The sequence below is a fragment of the Motacilla alba genome, chromosome 5 (genome assembly GCF_015832195.1).
Source record: "Motacilla alba alba isolate MOTALB_02 chromosome 5, Motacilla_alba_V1.0_pri, whole genome shotgun sequence".
In the NCBI taxonomy this organism is placed as follows: Eukaryota; Metazoa; Chordata; class Aves; order Passeriformes; family Motacillidae; genus Motacilla; species Motacilla alba.
In genome coordinates, this window is record NC_052020.1 from 35,561,332 (window position 1) to 35,568,794 (window position 7,463).

Consider the following 7,463-nt stretch of genomic DNA (forward strand, 5'->3'; position numbering starts at 1 on the left):
TCAGCTCCCCTTTTGTTTCTTTCTCATTATTTCTTGGGTTAGTTGAAGGATGAAATTTGCTTTCAAGATTTCTTTTATTTTACTTCTTTTTACCTTTTTTTCCCCCCCTTTTAATTAAGTACTGATGTTTTGCTCTGTTGAATCTTTCAGCTGCGGAATTACTTTGAATGCCTTTGTCAAGAAATTATGTTATAATGATTAAGGGGTAGTTTCTATGCCAGGCTGAAAATTCATATTTAGTTAACAGTTCTGTGGAAGGATTACACAATGTAGTTGATTTATTGATATATATATATATATATATATATGTATGTATGTAATTGTACAGAATTGGTAGGACATTTCTGTGTTTAAGGATTCCAACAGTCAATCTAAATTTAAATAGAGAACATATTTGCTTGATTTTCCTCATTGTCATGAGTGAAAAACTGTTTTCTAGACCTTCTCCTGCAAATTAAATGAAGGGCACTGGTAAAGTGTTACTGCTTCTTAATGTTATGGAAATACATATTTGTGCTTTTTTATTATATAGTACACTATTAAATACATAGTAAGGAATTCCAGTCAACATGCTGCATTTGAAGTTGTATTCATAAAATCATTGATGTGAGTTGTTGGTTGGATCAGTTGGAGATTTAGCAGGGGAAGGTGGTATTTAACTGTAGTTTATAAACATAAATTATAGACTTGACACACAGTGCTGTTTGCTCTTTTCAGCTCCAATATTTTGCTTTATTCTAATTGATATTCCCTAGTGTGCTAATATGTTTTTTGTTCTAAAAATGCTAATCCTAGCAGGAGGCCCTGGCTTTTCCAAGCTGTATGGGTAGATGCTTTTTGCTCACCAGCAAGGGAGAGTTACTGTGCTCCTGGGTTACCAGCACAGAATTACTGAAGTCTGTAGCACTGTGAGTTCAGTTGCACACTGGAAAATCCCACAGAGGAGGAAAGAGAAAGAAAGAGGAAGGCTCAGGGAGCATGGGACCAAACAGGCAGAAATGGGGACAGAGACAATTGTCAGTCCCAGTTTATCTCCTATCTAGGTTTGCAGCAAGATTCCTGAGACTCCCAAGATCCTTCTGCATTGCTGTCAGATGTAGTTTTGTGTTCACAACATGACCCGTTGTATAGTGACCACAGTTCTTGTGTTTGCAGGTAATCCCTGCAGTTTCTTGGGTGAGGAGTCTACGGGCTGTGTCTTGACACAGTGCTTTTCTTGCCTTTCAGAAGTTTTTGGTTTTGATGAAAATGAAACTGAAAGAAGGTACAGAATTCTTTGTGCTAGTGAAGTATTTTGCTATAAATTTTTTTGTGCTATGTTCAGCTAATGAATTGTTCAGCCTTTGAGACTATGGTTTCTGCAATACTTAGGTGCTAGATCCTCACAACAAACAAACCCTGTTATTTGAAGTTATGAGAAAAAAGTATTTGCAGTTACTTTTTGTCTGCTAATTAAATTAGAGTTCAAACTACTGCCTGTTTAGTTGCTCTGATCGTGGTTATGAACTAATATTAATGCAGAGGAGAAGTGGCAGAAGCAGGTCATTTCAGTGTATTAACAAAACACCTCCTGTAATTTTTTTTTCTCATGGTCACATCTGGGCCTATATTGTTGTTGTCATTTTTATTGAACAGAAGTGCTTCCTGGTGGAGATGGCTGGGGGAAAACCTGCTACTTAAGAACAGTTTACCATAAGATGAATCTGAATTGCTGATTTAATCTCTGAATTGACTTATAATGGCAGGAGTTACAGTGATGATTACATTTTATTTTGGCAGCATTTTAGCCAAGGCATTGATTTATCAGCCACATATTACAAAGCAGCAAAAGAAAAAATGAATTCTCAAAGTAGTTTTCAGCCTAAATTTAAGATGTGCTTTTTTTTTTTTTTTTGTGCTCTGTTTTTCATTATAAAGATATTAAAGTCTGAAGAAGTATATTCAAAGGTCTGTATTTTTCCATTATCTTTGTGTATTCAGAGAGGGTGGGCACAGCCTGTCCTTCCTTATGCATCTGTTTGTCTCAGTTTCTCCATTGGTATGAGTCTGGATCTGAATACCCACTTTAATCAATGCAAATAAAGGACTTCTCCTAGGGAGTGTGTGAGTCTCTGAACAAGCTAGTGGGGGGGAAGAACATCTGCTGTCCTTTAACATTGTTTTGAGGACTCACAGATTTATTTGAAGTTTTTTCCCTCATACCACTGGGATTTTCTAAAATTTGTGTTAATTCCTGTGATCCAGAGGTTTTCTCTTTTCTTTGGGAGGAAGGCAGGAGACTCTGCACACTTGCCTACCCCATGTATGCATCCTGTTACTAAGCAAAGTCTGTTTTCAAAATACAGACTTCTGGTTACTTCTGAAAAGTTAGCTTACAACTTTCTAATGATTCTTATAACTTTTTACTTTTAGGGACAACTTTTTTCACCCCGAATAATTATGGAAGAAATGCTATAATATATTTTTAAGGCCCAGTTTTGCTGCATATTTAGGAACAGGGTGAGAAACTATCTTTTTAAGCCAAACCCACATTCAGTAGGTGTAATTTTGGGATGTTCGTCAACTGTGTAAGTGTTGCAAATATTTTTTATCTCATTAAAGTGCTAAGTGAAGTTCAGGAGCCGAACACTCTTCTGCTCAACAGTAGGCATTTGAGGGTGATGTGAGATGAGTCTGTAGCTGGTCAGACAGGCAAGGATGAGTTTCCACATTGACTGATTTGCTGAATTGGGAAGTTTCTACATGCCTGTTTTTAGAGGAGGAATTTCCATATAAATGGGTTTTTGTCTGTGGTACCTTGAGGCCTCTAATTAATTACATTTCAGATGGAGTCAGGAGGTTTTGGGTTTGCACTCCACACTTCCTTCTGCAGGGTAATGGGGCCCAATGGCTATTTTGGAGTTAGTTTCTAAAACAAGTGTTAAAAGGCTGGGAAAATACACCTCGGCTTTGAAAACCAGCCCCACATTTGTTCATGAGTGCCAACACTACTGGCATCTCTTTTGTAATGCATTAATATCCTAAGCTTTTAGAAAACCTGTGAGTTGTAGCTTGTTAGCATTTTTCTGAAAATGCATTTCTTATTAACACAGTGCTGCTTCACTTCTGTCTTATTTCTTGACAGTGTAAATAAACCACTTTTTGTAAAGGAGTTGTCCTTTCCTATTGGTAATGCATCTGAAAAGTTACTCCTCTAGAGAAAGAAATAACAGAGCTGTTTGATGCTGAGTACTTTCTTCCCTGTAGGGTTAATATAGAAAATTATAGTCACTGTCTCAGTGAATTGTTGATTTTGTTACCCTGATGGGATATACATCTTCATTAAAACAAAATGAAATTGCTGATAAAATGCCTGCTAATAATTTGGAGCTTGCTGCTCAAGAACACTGAAAACATCACACTCTAGAGGAAAATTTATTTAAAATACTTCCATTTATAGATTTTTTAAAATATGTTTTTCTAAGAAAGTAATGGTATTTAAGAAGTTTGGACAAGGTCTTTCCTGTTGAAATGGATTGCTTTCCACTGCCTGAAAAGGTCTGCCATTTTCACAAGGAATATGACTCAGAGAAGTTATGTGTTATTCCCCCTCAGTGTCTGTCTACAAAATCCTAAGTATGAGTCTGCAGTAGCTGGTGACAGGAGGGAAGAGAGGTGACGTACCAGTTTTTGCCTGGAATGACCTCATGCCAGGAAACAATAGGAATTTGTTTGACACAGCAAAAATTATAAGCAGGGTTGCATTTTTAGGAAAGGCAGATGGGTCAGGGCAAAGCAGGGGATGTCTTATCAGCTGGTAAATGTGACTGGCATATAAAAGGAAATAAAGTATGATATGGTCAGAAATAAAATAGGAAATGTATCTTTCCCGCTTCTGCCAGAAAAGTACAGCCATATCACCTATGGATGCCAACATACCCTGGGGTTATGTTGGTCCTGGTGCTTCAGAGAGGTGACAGGACTCAACAGAGCATCAGGACACTATTTCTATAATTGCAAATTGTAAAAGCAACTGAAAAATGCATTCAAAAGTGAATAGTTGAAAACAGTTGATACAGAATGTTCCTTGAGGAATGGGATGTCTCAGTTCTTGGTCAGTCTGTTTCACATCAGATAATGTGCCACCCCAGGGTGATGGTTTATTTAAATTAGCTGTTTTAGCTGTCTTTACTGCAGGAGCTGAAGTTGAATGCAATAACAAGATCTATAATCTCTGCAAAACACTTTGCTTTACACTTAGGTGATACTAAGTGTCAGGAAAATTTTGAGTACCTTGCTGAATTATTCTACCTGAGCTTAATAGGCAGTAACTTGAGGTTTTGTTCTATTCCAGTGATTTTTTTTCTTTAAGAAAGGTTTCACGTTTCCATTGCCAGCTCTTCACTATTGTTGGTTTCTCAGATAAAGATAAAAAAGATTTATGTACAGGGGCTCCTAGAGGGAATTTCATGCTTTGGCATGAGATTATATCATCTTGTTTAAAACAAAATGGTCAGCAATAGAGTTGTTCTTTATTTTCTGTTTAGTTTTTAAGAACTACAATCACCAAAAGGAAATATACCAATTGGACATTATTTTGGATAGTCAGATTGGAGCTCTTTTAACCAGTTGCTAATCATACCTTAAGAATACAAACCCACAAGCAACATTAAGCTCTTTTTCTTTGAGGATATGAATTTCTTTATGTAACCTTACTGTCATTGGCATGGAAAAAATAAAGAACTGTGGCAGATGAAATGCAGTCCTTAGAATTGAAAACCACATGGGTTAACGGTCATGCTTAAGGATCATGAAAATATACCTGCTGAACTCAGGTTCTAGATGCAGCATGTTCTTGCTGTTCTTGGCTCTGGAGAAGCCAGCAGCATTCAAACAGCAGGTTTTGCCTCTTGAGTGAACTCCAAGCTCATTCTGTGATTTGCAGTTCAGAGAAGTCACACCCTGAACTGTGTCAGCATTGAACCTTTAGACTGTAGGTTTGCTAACACAGGAAGTGACTCACTGAAATGTTTGCTCTTCAGTTGTTATCTACTCTCCCTGGGAAAACAGGGATCTATTTACTGCGTAGCGTGTTGGTGCTCCTTATCAGGCTGTACGCTGTGCCTGCCAGGGCTGGTGCTGGTCGGTGTTTGTTGCTGCTGCTCTGTTGGTAGGACAGTTGCTGTGTGTAATACTCAGGAACTCTGTTCATGTTCTGCACCTGGAGCAGACCTTGCAGTTGTTACAGGCTCTGATCTCTGCTTTGATTTGCTTTGCATTTGAGTAATGCTGCATTATTTGTTGGCAATGCCTGAACCTCTAATTCTCAAGTGTTACTGTTCCCAAGATCAAATCCTGCACTGAGAATGACCTCTGGAAATGACACCTTACCCTTGTGACTCTACTGCTTTGGAAGGAGCTCTGCATGGGCACTGGGAGAGTGTAGCAGAGCTGTCCACTCTCATTAAGGATTTATTTGGGCCTCTTGGGACACAGAGACAGCTAAGGGTCAACAAAATGGTATGAGGAAATTGCCTGCCATGCTATATTTGAACATGAAACAGGAGAGAAAATAAAATGGAAGGCTTGTGACTCAAGAAAAGGGAGAGATCACTCAGTGGTTACAGTCATGGGCAAAACAGACTCAACTGTCAAAATTATTTCAATTTATTACCAGTCAAATCAGCATAAGATGGTGAGAAATACACCCAAATCTTAAAGCATTTTTCATTCATCCTTCCGCTCTTCAACTTCACTCCTAAATTCTCTACCTTCTCCCCAGCAGCCGCATAGGATGACTTGGAATGGGAGATCCAGTCAGTTCCTCACGTTGTCTCTGTTGCTCTTTCCTCATAAGGGAGAGGACTCCACACACTCTTCTCCTGCTGCAGCAGGAGACAGTCAGTAATCCACAAACTTCTCCAAAGTGATTCCTTCCCACAGACTGCAACTTTTCATGAACCGTTCCAGTAGGAGTCCCTTCCATGTGGTGTGTTCTATCAGCAGCAGACTGTTCCAGTGTGGGTCCTCCATGGCACCACAGGTCCTGCCAGGAGCCTCCTACAGCATGGGCTTCTGACAGGGTGATCTGCTCCTGCATGGGGTCCTCCACATGCAGGTGGATCTCTGCTCCACCCTGAGTGTCCATGGGCTGCAGGGTCACAGATGCGTCACCATGGTCTTCCTCACGGGCTGCAGGGCAATCTGTGTGTTGGTATCTGGAGCATCTCCTGACCCTCCTTCTTCACTGGCCTTGGTGTCTGCAGAGTTGTTTCTCTCACATATACTCCTCTGGCTTCAATTTGTTTCTGCCCAATAACTCTTTTTTTTTCCCTTCTTAAATATGTCATCCCAGAGGTGCTACCACTGTTGCTGACAGCTTGGCAATGGCCAGAAGCAGGTTCATCTTGGAATCAGTACCTCTCTGTAGGCACACAGTTTATGGTAACTGGGAGTGGGGCTGGGGCCAGGCCTCATCCCCAGTAGGCACAGCTGTGAGAAGCAGGTGAGCAGCAGTGACAGCAATGAGCCATGGAGTGCCCAGTGCACTGACCAACCACCAAAGGGAACAGAGGGCACACAGGTGCAGCACATGAACACGAGGGGTATAAAAGGCTGGGCTAAAGAGCAAGAAGGGCAGATGCTTGCAGTCTTCTGAAGTGAGATGGTGTTACTCTGTATAGGTAGGTACCTGAAGCCTTCTGATGAGGTTTGGTGTTACTCTGTATGGATGAATGCTTAAAGCCTTCTGAAATTGAGTGGTGATACTCTGTGTATTGTGGCTGTCTCAGCTGCGCCATGTGCTGTGACACTTCTGATTTTCTCTGGGGTTCAACTGCAAAAATAGAAGGAGTACACATTTGATTGGTTTCTGTTTAGGTAACTCTTAGGTTTTGAATAAACCTTTACTATTCTAATGTGCACTTGTCAAGCATGGTTTGAGCAAAATGTGAAGATGTTTCTAATGCTCCTATTGGTCTTGAAATTATTTTGAAAGTGAATTCATAATCTTTAAAAGAACTGTTTTCTTTTAAAAAGTAGCAGTGTTTAATATGTTCAACTAAGAAGGAAAACTCAGAAAATTGTTTGTGATAGAGTTTCATAGTTTCTTATGGGCCATATGAAATGCATGTTTTCTATAACCTCTGCTCTCTTAGTGCCAGTAAAATATAAAATAATAGAGCCTGGCATCCATGGAGCAGAAGGGGTCAAATGAATTTCAGAGAGGTAGATTCGTTGTTTGCATAATAGCATAGAGAAGGTAAGTTGCCTGTATCTCAGAGCCAAGCTCTTAGTAGTGATGTCTCTGCAAATTAGAAATACAATTGTTACTAATCCCTAGTTGTAAAAAAGAATTCATTTCACTCCTGTGATATGTTGGGGAGAACTGGATCCCTCTATTTCTGTAGAGGGCCAGTTAACAGCTTGACAAGACAGCAGCAGTGAAGTTTCCTAGCAATAAATGCCAAACTCTTCAAGGGAAT